Genomic DNA, 17,913 nt, shown 5'->3' with positions numbered 1-17,913 from the left:
TCAAGATCCCCTCTAACTAAGTTATGACACAGGGCAGGAGAATTAATACATCCTTGAGGCAAAACTGTAAAGGTATACTGCTGGCCTTGCCAATTGAAAGAGAATTAACTCTGGTGAGCCTTATAGACGGGTACTGAGAAGGAACTTGCTAGATCAATAGTTGCATAGCAGGTACCAGGAGATGTGTTAATTTGCTCAAGTAATGAAGCTACATCTGGAACAGCAGCTGCAATGGGAGTTACTACCTGATTTAGTTTCGGATAGTCAACTGTCATTCTCCATGATCCATCTGTCTTCTGCCCTGGCCAGATAGAGTTAAAGGGAGATGTGGTGGGAACCACCACCCCTGCATCTTTTAAGTCCTTGATGGTGGCAGTAATTTCTGCAATTCCTCCAGTTATACGATACTGTTTTTGATTCATTATTTTCTTTGGCAGAGGCAACTCTAAAGGCTTCTGTTTAGATTTTCCAAACATAATAACCCTCACCTTACAGGTCAGTGAACCAATATGAGGATTCTGCCAATTTCTAAGTATATCTATCCCAATTGTACATTCTGGAACTGGAGATATACTCATAGTGTATATTCGGGACCTACTGGACCCACTATGAGTCAGACATAAGTCAAAACTCCATTAATCACCTGTCCTCCATAATCCCCTAGTTTAACTGGAGGGCCACAATATTTTTGGGGATCTCCTTGGATCAGCGTCAATTCAGAACTAGTATCCAATTGACCCTGGAAAGACCCTTTCTCCCAGTGTACAGTTACCCTTGGAAAAGGCAGTACGTTTCTCTAGCGAAGAACTGGAGAAAGGCTACCAGCAAAACTTTTAGGTGTCTTATTAAGATCCTTTCTCAGGGGAACCTGGCCACCCTTTCATTCAAGGGGTTCTGTGTCTGCAAACTGGCTCAAGTCTGGAAATTGATTCACTGACTGAGATTGCCTTTTGCCAAGATCTAATGTAGCCTTTCTTTCATTTGTTTGAGAGTTTTTCTGCTCATACAGATCATACAGATATGCAGTAGGCTTCCTATCTATTTCATGCCTGGAAACACCATGACTGAATATCCAGTATCAAAGGTCTGACCAAGTCATCCCATTATAAATTTCACCTCTCCTGTGCCAGCCATTATGGGCTATGTCATTATAAACATTTTGTCTACGCTGCCCAATATAATAACTACGATCACCTTGTCTCTGGTAATTCATTTCTGCCACCTGGTCCTTGTTACCTCAACATCCGATTGAACCCACTGCTTTAATCCATCCAACTGAGCAGCAGCATCTCCAATCCTAAGGTCTGGTACAAGGGAAAGGGCAAGAACAAAACTCTTCAAATGTGCTGGTCACTCTCAGCAGTTTGTGTCTTTCAGGATCTGTGAAGGGCATAGCTTCTGGGCCTTCCCATTGTGGAGGATTAGGTTTTATACAAGGTATCCACTCTAACATTGCAGATTGCCTGAGACTTAAAATCCCTCATCAACACTAAGCCAAGGGCTATCAGGCATCTCCAATTCCTTTTCAGTAGGCCATCTTTTGATAAACCCTTCAGCCGACCATTCAAACAAACTTCTAACACCTTTTCTAACTGCGGGACCTTCAATATTAAACCTAGAATCTCCACTCAGAGGGCCCATGTCAATAAACTCAGCCTGATCTAGCTTTATGTTCCTTCCACTATTATCCCACACCCTTAAAAAATCCATTCCCACACATATTCCTCAGACTTCTGCTTGAATGAATTAGCAAACTCATTAAGCTCCTTAGTAATGTAGCGCATTTCCTCATGGACTACACTTTCTACCTCCCCTCTAGGGGCCTGTTTTGCCTTGAGTCTGGTTATAGGTCTAGAAGAAATTATTGGTGGGCCTTGAGGAACATCGGTATTGTCTTGTCTGTCGTTTTCTTCAGAAATTCACTGCTGGTTTATCAGACTCTGAGTGTTGTGCTTTAAAAGATAGAGGGGGGATTATGTTTTATGGGGGACTGGTGAAAGGGGATGCCTCAGTGGGTCCATGCTCAAGCATCCTTTCCCCCTGAGGGACCAGACACAATGGTATAGTATAGAATAGAGATAATGCAGGGCATGGGGGAGGGGAGTTAAGAGGGTAGTGGGGGGAGAGAGAGAGAGAGAGAGAGAGAGAGAGAGAGAGAGAGAGAGACAGAGAGAGGCAGACAGAGAGACAGAGAGAGATGGGGGAAGGGAGAGGGGGGGGAAAACACGTAGAGAGGAAGAGGAGGGGAGGAGTAGAGGTTGGCCATGAACACATGGAAAGAAGGGGGAAGGGAATGTGGAGAGAAGGGACAAAAAGGGGAGAGTAAGAGCAAGAGACAAGAAGAGCAAGAGAGTGAGGAGGGGGTGAGCAGCTCCCTTTACAGTGTCAGGTATACCTGGCTGTGCCAGGTAACTGTCCAGTAACTTAGACAGAATGCTAACATAGAGGGATTAATTTCCTCTTGTAAAAACAACATTATTTCAAGGGGTGAGGCTGAGGTAACTAGTTCCTCAGGTGGGCTAAACCCTTGAGAACCTGAAGATTCAAAACTCTTAGCTTCAACAGGGTCCTCCCAGTCATCCCCATCCCAAGTTATAGGATCCCATTCTTTGCCAATAAATGCCCTTACTTTGACTGCTGACACCCTCTGAGGCTGAGACCTGAATTTTTGCTGTAATTCAGCCAAACTTATAACAGAGACTTCGGTTTAATTGTCTGAAACTCGAGCTCTATGGCTGTTGGAGAGAAGATTCTCTGCAAGGACACACTTAGAAATCTTTAGATTGTTTACTTGCATCTGGAGCTGTTGGATTTCATCATACAACTCAATCTTTTCTTTCAGCAATTGTTCCAGACATACTAAGAGCGACAAGCCAGTTTTTCAATTTTGCTCCAACTTGTAGAAAGTTTTGTGCACCACATCTCTTAGTTTATCACCAGTTACAATTGATGGATCAAGATAATCAAAGACATTAGCTCCTTTTGAAAAAGGATTCTTTTTTTTTTTTTTTTAATGTATGTGAGTACACTGTAGCTGTCTTCAGACACACCAGAAGAGGGCATTAGACCTCATTACAGATGGTTGTGAGCCACCATGTGGTTGCTGGGAATTGAACTCAGGACCTCTGGAAGAGCAGTTAGTCACCACTGAGTCATCTCTCCAGCCCAACATTAGCTTCTTTAAGTTTGAAATATAGTTTCCACCACAGGTCTTCAATATTCTCCAAGTTCCAAGGAGAGAGATTATCTGGAAAGGTTTCAGTAGTTGAAGGTGCTGGTGAATTATTAAACCAACTCCAGCTTCTTCAAAGATTCATCCTCATACTTCTGTTGCTCTAGAACAACTCCCGCTACCAACTTCTGTATTAGTCAGTGTTCTCTAGAGTCACAAAACTTATGAGTAGTCTCTATATAGTAAGACTATATAGTCTCTATTTGTAAGGGATGCCTTACAGTCTGTAGTCCAACTCCCCAACAATAGTCAACTGTGAATGGAACTCCAAGGACCTAGTAGTTGCTCAGTTCCACAAGGCAAGCAGGTGAAGAAGAGAGTTTTCCTTCTTCCAATGTCCTTACATAGGTCTCCAGCAGAAGGTGTTGCCCAGATAAAGATGTGTACAACCAGGACTGGATCAGGGACTTGCTTTATTCCAGATGCCCTTGAACTCAGAGATCTCCTTGTCTTAGTCTCCTGGGATTCACAACCACTACACCTCAAGATCTCCGTGACAAGATCCAGGTCAGAAACTTGTATCTCCCAACCTCAAGATCAGGATCCCAGGTGAGCCCTCCAATTCTGGATTGTAGTTCATCCCAGATATGGTCAAGTTGACAACCAGGAATAGCCACTACAGGGGCCACATTAAAAGGGGAAGCAGGAGACCCAGTCCTCTTTGGGGTCCTGACATGATATTCAGATTTAAAGGGAGCAGGAGATGAATATAGGTAAGCAGTCCTGGTCAGGGTGTGGTCCAGTCCACTACTAACCCGCCATTCTCTTGGCACTTCCAAGATGGCATCTTCCCCAGTAATGATTCCTCTACTTTCCTTTACCCACCCAGAGGCTTTATACAACTTGTTGTAAAAAAGTGGAAGAACCTGGGAATTCAGAATCTGCCCTCTAGATTAACATCTGTGCTGTGACAATGTAACCCTGGGCCGTCCTGCAATGCTCTATAAATACACAGCTAGTTTACCACTCACAGAGATCTGTCTGCCTCTGACGCCCAGCTGCTGGGATGAGAGACATGCATTTCCATGCCCAGGTAAAGTTTATTGTAAAACACTGTTCTTACACCAGATGATATTTTAAAAAAAAAAAAAGCAAAGCAATGTTGAAAAGACAGGGTGGGAAAATTAATCAAATCATCCCAAGGAAACCAAGTCCTAGCATATCCCATGTGAAGAAGAGGACCAGGCGACCAGGCAAGTCACAGGGTGCGGGTTTGACCAGGAAAACACCGATGTTATAGACTGATGAGAGTGAGTGCTGAGCTCGGCAAGTAGAGCCTGAAACCCAGGAGGCAGACACACAAACACCAGTCATGGGATGGGAACAATGCTTATCAATGCCTCCTTATAGCTCAAAGGAAGGGGACTGGGCATCTTCTGATGGACACTTATTGATGTTTACTGAGGGGCAACATTTCCTGCCACATGGCAGCCTGTTAGGGAAAGGAATAGGGAAAACAGAAGTAATTTATAGGAACAGACAACACCATGCAGAAGAGAATCCTAAGCTATGACACATTCAGGATCCAGGAAGTGACCATGTGACCTCACACCTGACCTGGGCAGGGATATAAAGACCCGAGGAACAGAAGGCTCCACATCTGCACACCTTCCTCTCTACCTTCTCCTCTGATCTACTCCATCCTCAACCAAACACCAGAACCATGACCTGCTGTGGCTGCTCAGGAGGCTGTGGCTCCAGCTGTGGGGGCTGTGGCTCCAGCTGTGGGGGCTGTGGCTCCAGCTGCTGCAAACCTGTTTGCTGCTGTAAGCCAGTGTGCTGCTGTGTACCCACCTGTTCCTGTTCCAACTGTGGAGGCTGTGGCTCCAGCTGTGGGGGCTGTGGCTCCAGCTGTGGGGGCTGTGGGTCCAGCTGTGGAGGCTGTGGCTCCAGCTGCTGCAAGCCTGTATGTTGCTGCAAGCCAGTGTGCTGTTGTGTTCCTGTCTGTAACTGCTCCAGCTGTGGAGGCTGTGGCTCCAGCTGTGGGGGCTGTGGCTCCAGCTGTGGAGGCTGTGGCTCCAGCTGTGGGGGCTGTGGCTCCAGCTGTGGGGGCTGTGGCTCAAGCTGTTGCAAACCTGTGTGCTGCTGTGTGCCTGTCTGTTCCTGCTCCAGCTGTGGGGGCTGCAAGCCCAGCTGCTGTCAGTCCAGCTGCTGTCAGTCTAGCTGCTGCAAACCCTGCTGCTGTCAGTCCAGCTGCTGTAAGCCCTGCTGCTGTCAGTCAAGCTGCTGCAAACCCTGCTGCTGTCAGTCAAGCTGCTGCAAACCCTGCTGCTGTCAGTCTGGCTGCTGAAGTCCAGCTGCAATGCCCCCATGTGTTGCCATTGCAAGATCTAAGACTCTCAACTCGACCCCATCCCTTGGAACTACCTTCCTTGGCTATCGCCTTCACTTCATCCCCAGGTTCCTGATTATCCTGCATGTTCCTTCCCTCAGCACTCCTGCTTCCCACAGCTTCAACTCATATCTGGATTTTTGTGCCCAAGAAGAGGCCATCTGCTCATCCACCATGTGCCAACGAATATGCTCTGCAGTCATACATACTATCTCTAGTGCCTCACCGCAGCCCACCCACCTCCAGCAATAAGGTGAGCATTCAGTCTTACTTGGACTTAGACACCAAGGAATAACAACCTCTGCTTTCCCCTTTCCCTTAAGTTGAAAGTCACAAACCAATAAACACATCACATGGACCAATACAAGCATGTCTCAGTCATTCATCCTGTCCCTGGCTGTCACTCCATGGTTCCTCATTTTCTTGCAGGTCTGGGTGGGACTCCACCAGCCTGATGGTGGTGCTGTGGCAGCTAAGGTCTCCTGCCTCCCATCTCCTTCTTCCTGGCTCCTCCCTCCATTGGGATTCCTCTCTATTCATACCTTACTAGGTTAGGTCCCAGGGACACCACACTGCCAGACCAACTGAGGCCCTGAAGCTGTCACAGCTCCAGACTAGATCAGACCCACCCCTCTGTAGACTCCCTTTAAGACTCTGAGAGTCTCACCTGGTGAGTGAGTGAACTGCGGATCTCTGGGAGCTCACACATGTCCATCGTCACCAGGCCCTGCTCATGGGTCCTTTTCTTGTAGTTTCCAGCAGGTGGCAGGTGGACAGAGCCGACTGTAAGGGAGACAGAACTGGCATGTCAAGAGCAGAGGTGGGCTTGCACCCAGCATGTCCTCTAAAGCCTTCACAGGACGTGGACTAGAGACATTGAAGACCTTCCTTCATGAGGAGCCAGTGTTCTATGCAAAGGAAAGCACAAAAAGTAAAGACCTGGTCCTGATGATCAGGACCTAGTGGGGGAAGCAGGGACAGTGGTGCTACTCTGAGGACTGGGAACACATGATCTGCTTGGTAAGGGAGCCAGGAACTCAGGTGTATGGTTGGGCAGAGCAAAGGTCCAATTCTTATCAGATTCCTGAGTATGGCAGTTAGAATATATTTCTTAAATTAATTGAACTTAATATCATTTGTTGATATTCACATGTACATATACATACACATACATACTTACATATATGTTTCAGGAGATGGTTTTCTGCTTTCATCTTGGATTTAGGGACTCAAACCAGAGTTGAGTGCAAGCACATTTACCAACTGTGCTATCTTTGCAGGTCTGTTTCTTTTAAAAGGAAATCCATGACCCCAGCACCCTGTCACTCAGCCTAGCCTGGATACAGCAGCTCTCTTCCCTGTCTCAGCCTCTCCAGTGCTGTGACTACTCGTGTGCTCTAATATGCCTGGCTGAACACTGCCTCTAAAGCTATGTTTCTGGCTGAACCAGAGCCAGGGCACTGTGCCTTAGAGGTCTGACCTAAGGACTGATTCTGCAGTTCTGGAACCTGGGCTCAGCTCTAATGTCTGCAGGGTTCCAATCTGCTCAATACATTGTAAACATTCACCATATACTGAAACATTCATAAAAGATTTGATCTCAGAGCTCAGATTCTCTCCACATAGTGACTATTTCTGTCTACTAAGGCACATTCTCGACCTGTTGGGTTATTACCCAATAGTAGACATAGGCTGTATCCCAGGTGCCCGGTAACACTTAATGAAATTTTGTGTAAATATGTCTAGGATTATGGCCAGGGTCTGAGCAGGGGGAAGCAGTTTTATGCTGTTCCTCCAGAAGCCACACGGTGGCAGTGTGAGAGGTTCCTCCAGCTGAAGGTTCTCTTGATGCTTGTGCTGTTGCACTCCCTCACTCCCTTTCTGTGTGAGGAGCAGCAGCTAAGTCTGCATCCAGGCTCTAATACCAAAGAAAGCCTTGGTCAGCAGGAAGCACAAGCTTGGAGCATCCAAGCTCGTCTGGTGGTAGCTGGAAGAAGAGTGTGGTTTTCTCTACAGTCTGGTTTGTTAATGCAGGGAATAAAAGGAAGGCAAGGGGAGATGGGGTGGGGGGAGCAGAGGGTAGGGAGGGGAGATAAGAGGAGAAAATGGAGATGGGATAAGAGAAGGGAAAGGAAGCAAAGGGCAGGGCAGGGCAGGGCAGAGCAGGGCAGGGAAAGGAAGGGAAGGGAAGGGAAGGGAAGGGAAGGGAAGGGAAGGGAAGGGAAGGGAAGGGAAGGGAAGGGAAGGGAAGGGAAAAGAAGGGAAGGGAAGGGAAAAGAAGGGAAGGGAAAAGAAGGGAAGGGAAGGGAAAAGAAGGGAAGGGAAGGGAAGGGAAGGGAAAAGAAGGGAAGGGAGGGAAAACTAAGGAAACTTCTGAGTTGGTAACATGTATGACTGGTAAGCAAGAGGACCTGACTGTTCCCTAGAGAACATAACTGAAATCCCAGGTGTTGCCGAGCATGGCGGCAGAAGCATTGATCCTAGAACTGAGGTGGGCAAATCTCTGTGAGCTGAAGGACTGCTGGGTCTATACAGGGAATGCTAAGGTGCCTGGGATACAGAGTAAACAGGCTGATTAAGGAACAAAACAAGAGCTGGAGAGATGGGTCGGTGGTTAAGAGAACTGACTGTTCTTCCAGGGGTTCTGAGTTCAAAGCCCAGCAGCCACATTTTTATAATAAATAAATAAATAAATAAATAAATAAATAAATAAATAAGTAAGTAAACAAACAAACAAAGCTAAACAGAAGTGTCTGGACTGTGGGGCTTCCAATCCCAATGCTGGGTAGGATCCTGAGTCAGATGCTGGGTCAGATGCTGGACCAGATGCTGCATAGGTAGCATTTGTTTTGGAAGAAAAATATTAACAAAGTATCTGTAGCCTTCAAAAACTTGTGTACCATAACCTTCATCAGCATGGTTTCCCCATGTGTACACTCATTTAACTGTCTTAGATGCTTCTCCTTCTCTAAGATGCTCTCTGTACAGGACAGGTTATCTGTTCACAGTCCTGTGGTGAGATTCGCTTTCTCAGCCTCAGTTTCTGTTTGGAAGCAGCAGAGACAAACTGTTCCACCCAGAATTGAAACACTGGGCTGGCATTTTGCTCCATTCTCCCACAGACAAAGCCCTACAGAAGAATCACTCAACCTTTTTCACTTCAGATGTTATAGTGAAGTATTATATTCCTGTGTTTAGCAAGTCATGTCTAAACAAATGGATAATAAAGAGACAGCATTGGCCTATAAATTAATATAGTTCAAAAACTGTCCCTAAATCCCACTTCCACACACCCCCACACATGTGCAGCCATAGTCACACACACACTGCAAGCAGGCTCGAAGCACACACACACACACACACACACACACACACACACACACACACGCATGCACTTTATGTTCGACATGATTCTAAAGAATTTCATTGTGACATAAGTTCAGAAACACACATACAACTGAAGGAGCCAGGGGTTCACCGCTGAGTCACTTTAGGGATTCAGGAAGCAGGTCACATTTTGCCCCAGTTTGGTTTAACACACATTAAGTCTTCGAGGACTAATATTTGAATGTTGCCTGGAGAACGCAGAGCCTGAAGAAGCTTGCTGTTTGCACAGTTCTCAAATCACAGCATAGCTCTCTCCAAGAGCACTATTGCTTCCTCAATGCCAGTGGTTCAGTATGTTTCTACCGAGTTAAATCACCTGGAACCCCGAGCTTCTGTGGGTATGGACTCTATTGACCTGTGAGGATTCATTGCCTGCCACTTTGGCCACTGCCATTTGGTGAAAGGCTTTATCTTTCAGAGTTCTGGCTTCATTTTTTGGGGGGTATCTGCTATTTGCCAGGGAAGATTCCAATCTCTTGGTCTTTGGATATCTGTTGAAGTACGTGTGTTCTCTTGAGCCCAAGGTAAACACTAGAGAGAAGTTTACTGGGGGTAGAAATTCCAGAGACCAAAGCAAAACCCAAATACACCCTTGGAGCCTGAGACACATGGTGACTCCTCTTAGAGAGTAAGGTTGAGAACGGCAGTGCAGCGTGGCATAGGCTAATGACATTCCACTGAGTGACTCAGAAACTCTTGTACTGGTCAGAGGAAGCGTACTTGGCAAGGATACATTCAGTCTGTGATGTTCTCAGAAATGGTCCATCTCGCTGTCGATTGCTCCAGTCTCCACAATAAGGCTCAGAAAAGCTTATTAGGCCACTCCCACTCCTGGGGATTTTTTTCTCACTTTCCCTTAATAAATTTACATAAAGTGCTTTATCAACCACTAGTTCTCCTGCACCCTTGCTTTGAGAAATAAAATCTGAGAGTTCACTCAAACATGTCTTGAGTCAGTCTAGACGCAAGTACAAATGAACAGAAACAAACAAAGAAACAAACAGAAATCAAAATTAAAAAACTCACAAAAAAACCTCAACTGGTCCCGTTAGTCGCTGGTTGGGTGCATCCTGATACCCAACCCCCACCCCAACTCATACCCAACCAAACTAGACATTTATAGTGGACAATTACTAACACAAAGCTCCCCCTGTAATGTGGTTAACCTGATAACTTGAATTAAACGGGATATAAAATGCAGGAATGAATCCATGCACGGTTTTTGTTGAGAAAAAGACAAACCACAGCAGCAGAAAAATGAGACCAGCTGATGGGTAAGAGTGTACCCTCCTGATTACTCAGCTAAAAAGGAGGGGGAGGGGAGAGTTGGTCCCATGCAGGAAGGTTATAAGATGTGCTCTGTATTCATCCATGGTGCCACCTGTTCTTGGCTGAAGATCAGCTTTGCAAAGTGGTAAAATACTCCATCTACTTTTGCTGCTCTGAGACTCCAGGGCTCTCCTTGTGAAGGGAGTCCTTGTTCCTCACACTAGATTACCAGCTAAGCTCACCAAGGGCCTAGAAAGGCTAATGCTCTCAACTACCTCACAACGACGTCTCTGCTTTACCCTGTAGAAGTCAAAATAACTGATGCTGGCTGAAGGGGGAAGATAAGGACATTCTGTCAGGTAATGTAATTCTCCCTCAGTGTGGGACCACTCAATGTCCCATCTACTCTGGAAACCTTACTCACAGGGTCTACTAAGTGTCCACTAAAGTACTTAGTGAAATACTCAAGGTCCTGAGCCTGACTCTTAGCATCTCTAACTTGCAAGGCTCAATCACCCGTCCTGCATAGGGCAGTTAAACAGGCAAGTAATAACAAAAATCAGAGAAAAGTGTATTTCGTGGTTGCCACATTGCAAAGAGGTACCAAGAGACCCAGTCCTCTTTGGAGGTCCTTCCATGATGTTTAAATTTAAAGCGATTGAGAGATATACATGCTATGAAGTCCTGGTCAAGATGTGGTCTTGCCCATTTCCAACCTGTCTCAGTTACGGTTTCATTGCCATGAAGAAACACCATGACCAAGGGAACTCTTCTAAGGGACAACATTCACTTGGGGCTTGCTTACAGTTTCAAAGGTTCAGTCCATTAATAAAATGACAGGAAACATGGCATTGTCCAGGCAGACACGGTGCTGTAGAAAGAGTTGAGCATTCTGTTCTTGACCTAAGTGCAGCCAGGAGTAGACTAACACAGTCACACATTTCCTCTATCAAAGCCACACCCCTAACAGTACCACTCCTTTGGGACCAAGTATATTCAAACCACTACATTTCACTCCCTGGCCCCCATAGGCTTGTTCAAACTTCTGAGTCTATGGGGCTTTACCTATGTATAGCATAATGCAAAGTACATTAATCCAAATTCAAAAGCCCCATAGTCTACAACACTCTCTACAATGTTAAAAGTCCAAACTTCAAAGTCTCTTCTGATAGTCATTCAATTTCTAAATGGTAATTTCTTCTTAAGAGACTTATTAAATCAAAATGAAAATGCACATCACTTACCTCCAAAATAATGCAAGATGTACATTAATATTCCAAAATGTCATGGTGAGCATATTGGACCAAAGCAAGACAGAAAACTAGCTGGGCAAAATCCTAAACTCCATGTCTCCATGTCCTATGTCAAAGCGCCCTTCAGAGCTCCAACTACTTTCACCCTTGTTGACTGCTGTTGGTCAAAGTGCCAGAGTTGGGTCAATTTGAGGCAAGTAGGAAAATTTCACCACAAACCTTTGAGCCCCGAAAGACCCCCTCCTTTCCAGAAGGAGTAGAGCTAGGTTAGTTCCTGGAAAAGTCCCAAGCCAAACTGTTGAACAAAGCCACCTGGAACTCCCCAAATAATCCCATTGGAAAGTCCCGGAATGGTCCACTGACCGAGAGTCAGTTTGAGGTCACTTTGCCCCACCAATAGTACCCTGCCTAGTTACCATTGTTCAAATTCTGCCTTATTATTCAAAATCTGCTCTATCAAAGGTATATAAATCCCTGTTATTGTCTGCTCAGGGTCATCTCTCTCTGAAGGGTGTCAACCCCAGTGCATTGGGGCAATAAAGCTCCTCTTGCTTTTGTATCAATCACTACCTCCATGAGTCTCATACAAGGGGTCTGGGAAGGGGTTCAGTTTGGACCTCACATTGGCCGATCTGGCAATCAGCAGCAACAAACTTCATTCTCTTGGGCTGGTTCTAGTCCCTGTTAGCAGCTTTCCTTGACAGGTATCCAATGGCTCTGACATTTCTAACATCTTGGGGTATCCAAGGCAACTTCAACTTTACAACTCCTTGTTCTGATGTCTGGGATCAACACATGATCTTCTGGGATCCTCCAAAGGGCTTGCATCATTTTTCCAGCTCAGCCCTCTGTAGCATGCTAGGATCTGGTTGATTCCACTTCACTGCTATTCTTGGTGATCATCCCAAGAACATCTCTAATTAGCTGGCATCTCTAATTAGCTGGAGTCTTCCACTGCAAGTAGGCTGCACATATAGCCTCTCATAGGCTCCCTTCATGATACCAAACCTCAACTTCTTTGCATGACACCTTCAGTTATTGGGCCATCAACTGCAGGTGAGGCTGCCCCTTCACTAATGGCCTTCTGTGTCCTCTCACAGTGAGAAGCCTCAGCTGATATCTTTGACCACTTCATGCCTTCAAACCAGTAATAACTCCATGATTCTTATGCATTACCAAGTCCAGTTGAAACAGGAGGTACAATCTTTGCTGTCTCTGAAACACAGCTTGCTTCTATTCTCAGAAAATACTTCCCAGAAGATTTCAACTCCGTGATTTATGCTGGTCTCTACTTAATCACCACTGAGTTTTTAGCTCCAGATAACCAACAATAATTGCCCCAGTAGTCCATTCTATTCTTGACTCTAAAGCCAGAGCCACATGGCCAAAGCTACCAAGTTCTGTTGTTTGATGGAGGTGGAACATGGCCCCACTGTTCTATGACATCATCACCAGCTTTCCCTATTCCAACTCCTTCCCTGCCTAAGCTGGGCTTCTGGAACTTGCTCTGTAGACTGTCCTTGAGCTCAGAGATCTTCATGGCTGTGTCTCCTGAATGCTGGGATTAAAGGTGTATACTACCATGCCTGGACTTAGCTTTTCTTCACCTAGAACTTGTTCTGAACCAGGTTGGCTTTGAAATTTGAGATCTGCTTGCCTGTGTGTCAGGGATTTAAGACTTGTAGTAGTACCATGCCTGAGCCTAAGCTTTTCATGGCCACTTTCCTTAAGATTCAGATAAAAAAAATCCAGATCAAACTCTCTGGATTCCTTTTGTGTATTGTAGTTCATTTCAGAATCAAAGTCCAAATGAAAATCATAACTAAGTAAACAATAAACTTAGCAGGGTGGGATTTACAGGATTTAGCATCATTGTACTTTCTGGTGCCATTTAATACTTGAAATATATATTTTCTATGTTTCCTCTCTAAACTTGCTCTGCTTGATCAAACACTCATAGGAATGAATCAAAGGATAAAATCTAAATTAGGCTTTTCTGATCAATGCAATTAGTCCGAATCTCTTCACATTGGTCTCAGGCAAACTTTCAACAAGGGCAAAAAGCAGGCATGACCTTCACCAAAAATATCACAAATACTATCTCTAGGCGAAATACTAATGCTCATCACTGAAACATTTTGGGCAAGGTCTGTACAGTTCAAATCACCTCAGGAACAGTGTGTTTCATATTCAAACTAGGGTGGTCCACTGAACCCCAAGGGAATCATTCCATAGCTTTCCAATCCACAGTCTTCAAATCTTCCAAACAACAACATGGCCAGGCCAGTTACAGCCAGACCCCCAACTGGCACCCACTTCTGTCTTAGCTAAGGGTTTACAAGTGTGCCCAGACACAATGGCTGAGGCAACTCTAGTAACTCTAAATATTTAACTGGGGCTGGCTTACAGTCTCAGAGGTCCAGTCCATGATCATCATGGCAGGAAGCATGGCTGTGTGCAGGCAGGCATGGTGCTGGGGAAGGAGCTGAGAGGGCTGCATCTTGATCCTATTACAGCCAGGGAAAGAGTGACTTTTCCACACTGGGCAGAGCTTCAAAGCTCACTACTGTTGTGGTTTGCCCTAGAGTTATCTGTATTTTGATGCTAATTCCACTGCCCCAAGGACAGCTGCCTAGTCACTCAGGAATCAGGTGACTTCAACAGAAACTTCTCCCCGTTGAATTTTAAAACACAGGTGAGGTGCAGGTGAAGATGGAAGGAGGCCAGTCATTAGAGAAGGAAGGATGGGTGAGAGAGAAGCTTGAAGAAAGAGGAGGAGACTAGAACAAAAAGGAGGAGAAAGAGAGAAGCCGTGGTAGGACAATATGGCAGGTGACGTTAAGATCTCACTCTGTGGGCTGGAGAGATGGCTCAGTGGTTAAGAGCCCCGACTGCTCTTCCAGAGGTCCTGAGTTCAAATCCCAGCAACCACATGGTGGCTCACAACCATCTGTAAAGAGATCTGATGACCTCTTCTGGTGTATCTGAAAACAGCTACAATGTACTTATATATAATAAATGAATAAATCTTAAAAAAAAAAAAAAGATCTCACTCTGTGTATTTACAGGTTGTTATTAATGTTCTCAAGGGATGGATGGTGCTGGGCTTTGTACGTTTAAGTGGGCAATTATATCTTATCAATTGGATCTAAGATTATTGTGTTGTGTGATTTTTTTTATGTGAGGGTTTGAGTGTAGGAAAGTGTGCTGCAGCAGGAGACAATGGGCTGCTGCGGAGTTGGGATGTGATTCCGCCAAGATATCTATCAGATATCTATCAGATATCTTGGGGCACCTCGGTGCGGACCTAGTGGGGTAAAAGACAACTATATGCTTTTTTATTTTTATATTTTTACAACAACACACTACCATAGTCAGATACCTCCTTCTTCAAGGCCACATCCACTTACAGCACAACTCCCTGAGCCATGTACATTCAAACTACCACAGGAGCCATAATTGTCTTACACTCTCTAGAATAGTAGCTTCCCCCTGACTAAATGCTCTTCTTTTCCATAGCTGTCTGAGGGGTGCTTATGTAAGGCTCGAAGTGAGTCTTAACTACCTGGAGACCCCCCAAGTGAGGCACAAGAACAGAGTTCGATGCAAATGCAAGAGCTTTATTTTCTAGCAAGTTGGGGTCGACCTTCAATCAGCCCCTGGTGGTGAGTAATGAGAAGGCAACCCCAAATGGCTGTGACAAACTATTTTTATACTTTCAGAGGTACAGGTTACATCAGCAAGTTTACAGTTCAAGCTCTATCTGGGACCAGAGGGTCAGGCGACTATGTCAGTACATTCTGCCGATTTTTCAAGAATGTCCCTGCTCCTCCCAAGGACTGTGGGTGGAGAATGGAACTTGGCCTAGCCTTGACCTGAGGTGGGAAGCTGGTACTTGGCCTAATCTTGACCTGAGGCATTGGGTGTAAAGCTGGCGAAAGTCATGAGGGTCCTCATAACCTATCTACTTTCTACCAGGCCAAGCCTCCTAAATAGCTCTTATGCTTCAGTAAGAACTAGGGTCCTTCACCTACAACTCATTGTAAAAAAGAAGAAGATCCTGGGAATTCAAAACCTGCCCTATAGATTTACATCTGTGCAGTGACAATGTAACCTGGGTCACCTGTAATGCACTATAAATACACAGCTAGTTTAGAACTCACAGAGATCTGTCTGCCTCTGACTCCCAGCTGCTGGGATTAAAGACATGCATGTCTACACACAGCTAAAATTTGTTTTAAAACACTACACTTACACCAGATGATATGGGCTAAGAAAACAGAGCCATGTTGAGAAGACTGGATGGGGAAATTCTATCAAATCACCTTTGTGAAAAACCAGTCCTGGTTTAACCCCTGTGAAGAAGAGGATCACAGAAAGAGCCACAGGGCTCAGGTCAGAGGAAGAAACCACCAGTGTTATAGACTGATGAGAGGGAGTGCTGAGGTGGGCAAGTGGAGCCTGACACCCAGGAGGCAGGTGCATAAACACCAGGAAGTGATAGTCATGGGATGGGAACAATGCTTATCAATGTCTCCTTATAGCTCAAAGGAAGGGACTGGACCTCCTCTGATGGACACTTGTTGATGTTTACTGAGGAACAGCATTTTTTGGAAGATGTGTCAGTCTGTTTGGGAAAGCTATAGGGAAAGCAGAAGTAATGTATAGGAACAGACAAGACCATGCAGAAGAGAATCCTAAGCTATGACACATTAGGATCCAGGAAGTGACCATGTGACCTCACACCTGACCTGGGCAGGGATATAAAGACCCGAGGAACAGAAGGCTCCACATCTGCACACCTTCCTTTCCACCTTCTCCTCTGACCTACTCCATCCTCAACCAAACACCAGAACCATGACCTGCTGTGGCTGTTCAGGAGGCTGTGGCTCCAGCTGCTGCAAACCTGTTTGCTGCTGTAAGCCAGTATGCTGCTGTGTACCCACCTGTTCCTGCTCCAGCTGTGGGGGCTGTGGCTCCAGCTGTGGGGGCTGTGGCTCCAGTTGTGGGGGCTGTGGCTCTAGCTGCTGCAAGCCTGTATGTTGCTGCAAGCCAGTGTGCTGTTGTGTTCCTGTCTGTAACTGCTCCAGCTGTGGAGGCTGTGGCTCCAGCTGTGGAGGCTGTGGCTCCAGCTGTGGGGGCTGTGGCTCCAGCTGTGGAGGTTGTGGCTCCAGCTGTGGGGGCTGTGGCTCAAGCTGTTGCAAACCTGTGTGCTGCTGTGTGCCTGTCTGTTCCTGTTCCGGGTGTGGGGACTGTAAGCCCAGCTGCTGTCAGTCCAGCTGCTGCAAGCCCAGCTGCTGTCAGTCCAGCTGCTGCAAGCCCAGCTGCTGTCAGTCCAGCTGCTGCAAGCCCAGCTGCTGTCAGTCCAGCTGCTGCAAGCCCTGCTGCTGTCAGTCAAGCTGTTGCAAACCCTGCTGCTCTTCAGGCTGTGGGTCTTCCTGCTGTCAGTCTGGCTGCTGAAGCTGACTGCAATGCCCCCATGTGTTTCTAATACAAGATCTAAGACTCTCAACTTGACCCCATCCCTCTGAACTACCTTCTGCTCCTGTGGCCTCACTTCATCCCCAGGTTCCTGATTATCCTGCATGTTCCTTCCCTTAGCACTCCTGCTTCCCACAGCTTCAACTCAAATCTGGATTTTAGAGCCCAAGAAGAGGCCATCTGCTCATCCACTGTGTGCTAACAAATATGCTCTGCAGTCATACGATCTCTAGTGTCTCGCTATGGCCCACCCACCTCCAGCAGTCAGGTGAGCATTCAGACTTACTTGGACTTGGACGCCAAGGAATAACAACCTCTGCTTTCCCCTAAGTTGAAAGTCACAAACCAATAAACACATCACATGGACCAATACAAGCATGTCTCAGTCATTCATCCTGTCCCTGGCTGTCACTCCATGGTTCCTCATTTTCTTGCAGGTCTGGATGGGGCTCCACCAGCCTGATAGTGTTTCTCAGAGCACCTAAGGTCCCTGCCTCTCATCTCCCTCCTGACTCCTCCCTCTCTAGGGATTCTTCTCTATTCGTGCCTCACTAAATTTGGTCATCGGGACACCACTCTGCCAGGCCAACTGAGGTCCTGAAGCAGTGACAGCTCCAGGCTGCATCAGACCCACCCCTCTGGAGACTCCCTTTAAGACTCTGATGTTCTCACCTGGTGAGTGAGTGAGCTGTGGATCTCTGGGAGCTCATACATGTCCACCTCATCAGGCCCTGTTCATGGGTTCTTTCTCTGTCACTTCCAGCAGGTGACAGGTGGATGGAGCTGCCTGTAAGGGAGACAGAACTTGCATGTCAAGAGCAGAGGAGGGCTGTGCACCCTGCATGTGGAAGACCCCCAGAGCGGGGAGACCCTCACTCAAGTCTCAGGATGATGCCACCCCCCAAGAACACATGTAAGACCATCCTTGCTGTAAAAACACGAGGTTTATTGATAGGAAC

At 46.3% G+C, this 17,913-nt stretch overlaps 1 long non-coding RNA gene across 2 annotated transcripts; it reads right to left on the bottom strand.

Moving 5' to 3' along the window:
• Window positions 1-2,773: 2,773 nt before the first annotated feature.
• LOC147997010 (uncharacterized) lies at window positions 2,774-12,309 on the bottom strand. Of its 2 annotated transcripts, none has more exons than XR_015652734.1 (3): window positions 11,465-12,309; window positions 6,232-6,347; window positions 2,774-4,664 (listed from the first exon to the last, which is right to left on the bottom strand). It is a non-coding gene; the product is annotated as an uncharacterized LOC147997010 (long non-coding RNA). The 2 variants fall into 2 exon arrangements; XR_015652735.1 differs by having other exon boundaries at window positions 2,985-4,664; window positions 6,232-6,472; window positions 11,465-11,694.
• Between the last annotated feature and the right edge of the window lie 5,604 nt (window positions 12,310-17,913).

The sequence above is a fragment of the Rattus norvegicus genome, chromosome 1 (assembly GCF_021556685.1).
Source record: "Rattus norvegicus strain SHRSP/BbbUtx chromosome 1, alternate assembly SHRSP_T2T, whole genome shotgun sequence".
NCBI lineage: Eukaryota > Metazoa > Chordata > Mammalia > Rodentia > Muridae > Rattus > Rattus norvegicus.
The sequence above is the reverse complement of the archived record's forward strand: the minus strand, read 5'-3'. Positions and strand labels throughout refer to the sequence as shown.